Below are 7,238 nucleotides of genomic sequence, written 5' to 3' on the forward strand. Positions count from 1 at the left end.
GTGGCCTAGGATCACAATTGGTCATTAGAACAAGTGGATACCTTTGGTATCTGTGCTTTAGTGCAAATTCTTCCCTTATTACAGTTTTTAAAACATATCGAAATTGAATATGTGCCTCCTTAAAGTAGCTTCAGTTATAAACATCTATTCCAAGTCAGCATGAATGAACACAAGGCAAAAGTGCTATCCTTAGTAAACTGAAACTCTCTGAACATTATGTCCAGTTCTCTAGAGGTCAGTGTAGTGACCACTGCCTCCACTGAGATCTCCCCAGAAAGTCTGGTCTCTCATGAGATTGATTATTGGAAGGATTAATAGCATTGTTCACATTCTCAGGTTGTATCCCTGTGGCAGTTGTATCACATGCCAAATCTTTCATTTGTTTCAGATGTGACAAAATTCGCATAGCTTTTCCTTCCTTGATCCTTTTTCCGAGTAGTTGAATTTATATAATTTTTGGGGGGTAACTCCCAAGTATACCCAGGAAACCCCAGAACACCTCACTCACTGGTGGTTCTTAACCAGCCAGGCCTGCAGTCAAATGCAAGGGCCCAAGGATGCGAAGCTGCTGAGGAACCCTAGTTCTGGGATATTGGGGCCCCCTTGGCAGAACACCCGAGATAAGCCGGGCCGTGCCTGAGGAACTCAGCACCCCACAATGCCATGGGAGACACACGATGCTGGCAATAGAATCACTAGTCTGAATTCTTGATTTTTTGCAGCAGAATATGAAGTAGTTTCCTGAAGTCACCCCACCCTCCCAACCTGGGGATTATTTGTGGACTGTTTCCTAATTCAGTAAGTTGTTATACTTTGATTTGTACCTTGTATACCTTGAATGTGTATACCTTATGCACATTTAATATGAAAGAAATATGAAGTAATCTGAAATCTAGATGAAGGGACAGATGGCACCATTCTAAATTTCAACTGGTTTTGAAAACATTGACAAATGATTTCAGATAACCATATTTTATGTTGCTTTTTCTTACATGCATCATAGCAGATTCCAATAGCTTTCCTTGAGAAACCCATTAGTAACCCCTAGCTGCATCAAGGTTTAGTGACTGTGATTGTCCACGAATGAAGTGACCCACATGGCATTTAATGACACAACTCTGAGGCTGAGCCTGTCTTCATTGCGGACGTGTAAGCCAAGGCAGCTTTCCCAGATAAATCTGTAGCTTTATCACAGCATTGGTTTAATTTTTCCTGTCTAATATGCTTCTGGTTTTTCATACACCGGTACCTCCTTATATCTTAAGGCATGTCTTTTTGAAAACAAACTCTACAAGTACACCAGCATGTTTGACAGGTGAATAATCAAGGCTGTTGTAGCAACAATAATATCAGTAGGTGCCTATTAACCAGTGATAATAATGCCACATGATTATCACAAAGAACACACAAATTATTCTGACCTGACTTCAAATACTGTCTCGAAACAAATCACTGCAAACCATTTTCTATTCATAGTAGACATTGGGTACTTCTTTTAATGTAAGTGATCATTTTGTTAAAGAAATACAAAACACACTGCATTATGGAAAATAAATTAGTATGTGTGCATTGCTCTGTGTCTTTCTCCAGTGGCTGAGAAAGACATATTATCCAGATGAATATCATAACTTCAAGTATTAATTATTTTGTGTTAACTACAAATGATGAAGAATGGAAACAAGCAAATTTACCTTATTTTCTTACTTAAACTATTTCTTTACACTCTAAACAGAGGAAGCAGAGAAGCTATACTTTCTCCTCAGTGTCTTTTTCAACCACTGTAATTCAACGTCAAAAATAAATAAAAGATCAGGAATCCGTTCCAATCAAAAGGACAGAACTTAGAATAGAGCAAAAATGGTTTTTAGTACATTCAGGATGGTTGCAATGAAGGACCAGAGACTATGGGATTGTGAAAAATAGAAATTAGTTGCACACAATTCAGAGGTCTGGAAGGCAAGGTCAAGGTCAGAGTTAAGGGCCAGCAGGGCTGGGTCCAAGTTCACTGACAGGGGCTTTCACTGTGCTCTCACAGAACCCAGGGCTGAGGGAGAACTGGGTGTCTCCCTTCCAGACTGAACACCTCCTAATATCACACCTCCAGTCACCATAGAGATTACAGTTTCTGCATATGAATGGTGGGACCCACAAACACCTCACCCACAAGCAGGAAGCTTCCTAATATCTGCTTCTGTCTGGGTGACTTTGGAAACAGTGGACACTAATAGTTGATTCTACTACTGTCAGAATCCAAAACTTGCAGATTCTGGTGTTTCCCAAAAATTCATGAGACAGGTGGGAATCGAGTTTCTAGGGTCTGTGTTTAGACGTGGGGGCTCCCTGACATTTCAGGGCTTGATTGTACAATGGTCTTTCTCAGCATCCCATGGAGAGAGCAGTGTCCTGAGTTCAGGCTACAGATTACCCCCTGAATGATTCTTCCAAAAGACAGCACACCTCATCACTTGGCTAGGTGTTCCGGAAAGCGCATCCACATGTTGGGGTGTCAAACACTCTGCAAGACCGCGGGAGGTTCAGTAAAGGGAAATCACATCTCTGCACTCTGCCCTGGGAACGTGGCCCTGGGATCCTTATCTTTACACACCCAAGGAAGCATTTAGCTCTATCTCCTGACAAAGAATGAACATCTGATTCGTCAACACGTTGGCAGGCTTCTACAATAGAAATAGCTAAAAGCTTCAAATAAACCCTTCACAAATATAAAAGCAAAACTTTCCAAGCAGAACCAACAACATATAGATAATCCTAGAACTGAAATCTTCTATCAGCTCAGTGAACTCTAATCTACATCATTCACATTTTTAAAAAAAAAATCACATTTTTTATTTTCAGTTGCAAACTCATGCCTTTGAATTCAGTACTTATATATCATATATATGTATGTATAATTACATTTCTAATTTTTTGGTTTTGGAGACAGTAAATCTAAACTTCACTGTCTCAATGAGCAGTTTGTGGATATTAATATTCTACTTAATTTTAATGAAAATTAACATTTTCTGTACCTAAAAATTTATGTGAAATAATGAAAACACAAACACCTGTTTACATGCATCGACTCACATGTCACGAAGAATATTACTACTCTCATCTCTAATATAGGGATGTGGGGGTGGGGTTAAAAATCAGATAGATTCGTACTTAACCAGTCATTTTCTCAGTCAGCTGGCTCTGAGGCATTGACAACATGTGTGGACAGGATCCTATAAATGAGAAGATGACTTGAATATTGCATTGTGGACTGGAGCAACAGTACAGCGGGTAGGGCGTTTGCCTTGCACGTGGCTGACCAGAGTTCAATCCCAGGCATTCCATATGGTGCCTTCCGCACTGCCGGGTGTAATTCCTGAGATGCAGAGTCAGTAGTAACCCCTGAGCATCGCTGATTTTTTAACCCAAAAAAGGGGGAAAAAAAAACCATTGTAGTTTGCTCTAACAGTTAGTTTTAGCATCTTTACAAATTCTAGCTATTGTGTTAAGACTTGCCTTTTGTTCTTCTTCTTTTTAGGTCACACCCAGTGATGCTCAGGGGTTGTTACTCCTGGCTCTGCACTCAGGAATGACCCCTGGCAGTGCTCAGGGGACCATATGGGATGCTGGGAATCGAACTCAGGTCAGCCGCTTGCAAGGCAAACACCCTACCCACTGTGATATTGCTCCAGCCCCACTCTTGCCATTTTAATATTTCCATCTCCAACAAAGTAAATCATAAAACAGATTTTCTAAAAAATTTTAGGGAATAGTTTTCAAATTAAAAGGAGATACCTGACATCTATCTTTTATCACACTAAAGATGCCAAATTAATAAATGAAACATGTTCTTTTCTTAGTAAAATGTGTATTTTACATTGTAGAGAAGACACTTATTTCTAGTGATATCTTAACCTCATTTCAGAGTAAATATCTGTTAAATGTATTCCAAATATTCTCTTCCAAAAACTATATGATCAAAATAAGATATTTTTCAGTTAAAAGGAAATTGTTGACCCTCAGAGGTGAAGCAGTTTTCTTGAAAATAATAAATCAAAAGTGACCTTTAATAACCTCATTATAATGTAGAAATATATAAAATTATCATAAAACCATTTTATGTTTTGTGATAGATTATGTATATTTCAGTTTTTTGAAATATACTCTCCACATGATAAAGCTTTTAGAAGTATTTCTAAATAATGACATAGTCCTGTCATATTTTTTAAAATAGCAATACAAATTAAATAAGCACACTTTTAATAATGTTCCCAAATCAAGTTTTATGGCAAATTATATTTGATATTTCACTATAAAGAGATTTACGTAAACATCACTTAAAATGTCAATGGCTATTATTTTCTACCTCAAATTTTATTTGTTTGAATGGGTTAGAAAAGCTGTTTTTGCAAGATCATCTTCTCAGAGAAAAACTACAAACTAAAGACAATATACTGTAAAGCATTAAAATAATTGCTGTTTAACATTATGTGTTTCCCTGCTTCTGGTTGACTGTCTCACACAAGAACATTTATATTGCATTTTTTTCTTAAGTTTTCAACCTTAATCACTATCATTTTTCTAATTAGGCATGTTATCTTTCGTATAAAGTCTTAAATTGATTCAAGGCCAATTTATCTTCTTACATGGAGATTGGAAAACCTATAATTCAACCCAATAGAAAACAATCGTAATAGCAAAGAAGAAATAAAATTTCTTCCCATATGATTTCTCAAAGTGTTAACTTCAGGTGAATGAGACCAGTTGTAGTTACTTTAATTCCACTGTTCTTCCTGCATTAACATATGCCTCAGAGACCTGGGCCCTACGCAAACAAGATGAGAACGCCATTCAGGTCTCCCAAAGAAGAATAGAAAGAGCTATGCTTGGAATATCACGTTTCACTCTAATGAGAGAACGAATCCGGAGTTCTGACATCCGTCGACGATCAAGGATCAGGGACGCTGCCTCATTTGCCAAGGTGTCGAAAATCAGATGGGCTGGTCACGTAATGAGATTTAAAGACGACCGCTGGACTAGAGCTGTTACCGACTGGATTCCACGGGATGTCAAAAGACCGCGTGGCCGCCCACCTACCAGATGGTCAGACTTCTTCGTCAAGATCATGAACGATCGGTTTGAGGCCCTTCATGTTCCCGGAGCAAACAGATGCCATTGGGCTACACTAGCACGTGACAGGGACAAATGGAGACGTTACTGGTGCCCGCTCGAGCAAATCGACGACTAACGGGAAGTTAAGTGATTCAGTGATTAAGTTAACTTCAGACCGTTATCTGTGTCCACGGAACCACCACGGTGATAAAACTGAGAAAATGTCCTGTTGTCAGTTTGGATTTTGAAATCACGTTGTGATCATTTCAGAGCAAGTTGGTGTGGGAGGGATAATGCACAGTGTTACAAATATTTCAGTCTCACGAGAGAAGATAAAGAATAAGAAACTGGAATATCAGAGGTAATGACAACCCACTATCCCTTCTACTTGATGTGCAGTTCTTTCCAGCACTGGCCAGGGACACAGAGTACCAGCAGCCACAACAAAGTCTCAACCTACTCCCCATTACCAAAAGGAAGAAGAGGCCAAAGAGAGGCTGAGGCAGAGGCAGCCACTGATATGGTAGGTTGCTAAGTTTCCCCTTTAACATTTTATTGAAGCAAATTCAGTTTATCACATTACCTAGGGTTCAGGTATATGGCACTGTGAATCAACATATGCATATAGCATATAATTTTCAGCAAAAATCGAATTCTCATCTTCACAAAAAGATAATTGACTCCTTTGCCTGGGGAAATGCAAGTAAAACAGTGCAATGACGTCTCACACTAGTGATGAAATCTATTATCAAAATGGTGTTTGGAAAGCTGGAAGTCAGGAATCAAAAAGTGAAACTAGTCACTATTTTCTGTATCTTATTTGTATACACACACCAAAATACACTCAAAGTGAATTAGAGGCTTGGGATACATAAAACGCACTAAAGAAGACAGAGGTGATGTGTTCTCTGACATCTTAGATCTTACTGATCCAACAGCAGGGCAAACAAAAAGTAAAAGACAAAAGGGACAGAGGCAGACTAAATGTTTGATGTTTATCACAGCAAAAAAAAATGAAAAAGCCATCAAAACAAACAAAAATACATCTGACTGCATGAAAAAATATGATGTTTAAATATCTAGAGAATAAGTCCTGATATTTTCATTTTTCATTTCATTTCATCATCCTGTTATTCGTCGATTGCCTCGAGCAGGCCCCAGTAACGTCTCCTTCATCCTAGCCCTGAGATTATATTCAAGGCTATTTAGGAGAATGAGACCCATCATTGTTACTGGTATTTGGCATATTGGGTATGCCACGGGGAGTTTGCCAGACTCTGCCCTGTGGGCAGGCTACATTCGATAGCCTGCAAGTTTGTCCAAAGTAGGAATGAGACAATAAGATGTCATAAAAAAAGTTCTGATAAGATGTCGCGCGGCCGATATTAAAAGCATACAAACACAAAGATTTCAGCAATTATAAAAATGAACTTAATTAAAAAGTAGGAGGAGGATATGACTAGAAACTCCACAAAGAAGACATAAAAATGGTCAATGAGCACATGGAAAGATGCTCATCCTATCTTAGGATTAGAGAAATGCCAATAAAATCCATAATGAGATGTCACTTCACGCTTGTAAGGATGACTGTTCCCTACACACCAAGAGACCCCAAGATTGGAAAGGAATAGGGGATACACACACTCATTATGGGAGTATAAATTGCTGCAGACACTATAGAAAGCAGGAGAGAAATTCCTCACGTGCAGAGGTGAGAAATTATACAAGACCCACTTATTCTGTGTGTGGTTTTATTCAAAAGGTAAAGGTAAAGGTAAAGGTCCTCCCGTTGATCGTCGATTTGCTCGAGCGGGCCCAGTAACGTCTCCATTGGAGACTTTGTTGTTACTGTGTCTGGCATATCGAATACTCTCGGTAGCTTGCTGGGCTCTCCGAGAGGGGCGGAGGAATCGAACTCGGGTCGGCCATGTTGGCCGCTTGTAAGGCGAACGCCCTACCCGCTGTGCTATCGCTCCAGAATATGAAATTATGGTTTTAAGGCTGGAGTGATAGCACAGCAGGTAGGACGTTTGCCTTGCACACAGCTGACCCGGCCAACCCAAGTTCAACTCTTCCGTCCCTCTCAGAGAGCCCCACAAGCTACCCAGAGTATCTCGCCCGCACAGCAGAGCCTG

Source organism: Sorex fumeus, unplaced genomic scaffold, assembly GCF_029834395.1.
Source record: "Sorex fumeus unplaced genomic scaffold, SorFum_2.1 ptg000092l, whole genome shotgun sequence".
Taxonomy (NCBI): Eukaryota; Metazoa; Chordata; class Mammalia; order Eulipotyphla; family Soricidae; genus Sorex; species Sorex fumeus.